Below are 1,439 nucleotides of genomic sequence, written 5' to 3' on the forward strand. Positions count from 1 at the left end.
AATCTGCCCCTTGATTATTGCTTGCTCTTTGGTTGTCTCTCGTTGCCTCTTTTATTTCAATCTCAATCCAATCTTCCTTATCTTCTGTTGCCCAATTATTTCTATCCAACTCATGTTTTGTGTATGACTTGTTTCCTCTTTTAATTGAGCGATTTTATCTCTTGTGACCCTCCTCCTCCTTGTCTCCCATATCTGCTTGTATGTATGTTTCAGGTTACACTTTCTCTTTCATTATGAAGTACCAGTAAGGGATGGTTAGTAGATATGCCACTTTCCAGGTTCTTAATTCCCAGGGAAGTTCTATACAATGATGTCTTAAAACAATGCTTATATGTGTGTTTCATGCCTAGATTGAGATTCTTTATAAGTGTCAGTGAGCTTGACTAATATCGCTATGGATAGAATGAGAAAGAGGCATAACTGGAAAGCCAGACAACAAGTGCAGTCCACAGAAGACACATCCTCAGAACCCAAGCAACATGTGCAGGTCGAACTAGAAGGGGCGGAACAATTAAAAGGACTGGATGAAAGCAATCCTCTAATGTTGGCATCCAAAAAATCCAAATGGAAAAAAATTAGCGATGGTGTTTCTACTAAAAAAACATTAAGTCGAACAGAAGAAAGTCCTGCAGAAGATACTGGAACAGAAAGAAAAAAAGAGCCAGAGAGCAGACATGCTCAGTAAACTGAGTGATGTGCAGGCTTCAGAGAAAGAGCTGAGCCTGTTATATACAACCTCCAAATTGGGTACAGGAGATCAATTGTACAGTATTAAACGAACAATAGAAGATACCAATAACCGAGGACTGGGGCGCATAAGCAGCATCAGTGGAATTAACAAGAAGCGCCGGCGAAAATCTGAGGCAGAAGAGGCCAGTGATGAGTCGGATGGTGTTGTGTCCTCTGATAGTTCTGGTGAAGAAGATGAGGATGATGCAGTTGAGAAGGAGCAGGGAGAAGGCGTGGATAATGACACCTCTGCTGTGCAGGCTTTAGAGACTAATACTGCACATAACATACAAACAGAGTCCAAGCAAGTGAATATTAAAGAACCGGCCGCACAGAAATCGTCTCCAGAAAAAAAAAAAACAATGCTTATGATTCAGAAAGTGTAATTGCCGGTGCTTTTGCAGTTACAAGGATGGTCAAAGTAACAACCAGCCATAAGCTCATGTGGGGCAGCACGGTGGCGTTGTGGTTAGCACTTCTGCCTTACAGCACTGGGGTCATGAGTTCAATTCCCGACCATAGCCTTGTCTGTGAGGAGTTTGTATGTTCTCCTCGTGTTTGCGTGGGTTTCCTCCGGGTGCTCCGGTTTCCTCCCACATTCCAAAAACATACTGGTAGGTTAATTGGCTGCTAACAAATTGACCCTAGTCTGTGTGTCTGTGTGTTAGGGAATTTAGAGTGTAAGCCCCAATGGGGCAGGGACTGATGTG

At 42.9% G+C, this 1,439-nt stretch overlaps 1 pseudogene; it reads left to right on the forward strand.

Annotated features, from left to right (window-relative positions):
- The first annotated feature begins 339 nt into the window (after window positions 1-339).
- On the forward strand, window positions 340-1,115 carry LOC142150835 (putative ATP-dependent RNA helicase DHX37; annotated as a pseudogene).
- The last annotated feature ends 324 nt before the right edge of the window (window positions 1,116-1,439 follow it).

The sequence above is a fragment of the Mixophyes fleayi genome, chromosome 4, assembly GCF_038048845.1.
Source record: "Mixophyes fleayi isolate aMixFle1 chromosome 4, aMixFle1.hap1, whole genome shotgun sequence".
Taxonomy (NCBI): Eukaryota; Metazoa; Chordata; class Amphibia; order Anura; family Limnodynastidae; genus Mixophyes; species Mixophyes fleayi.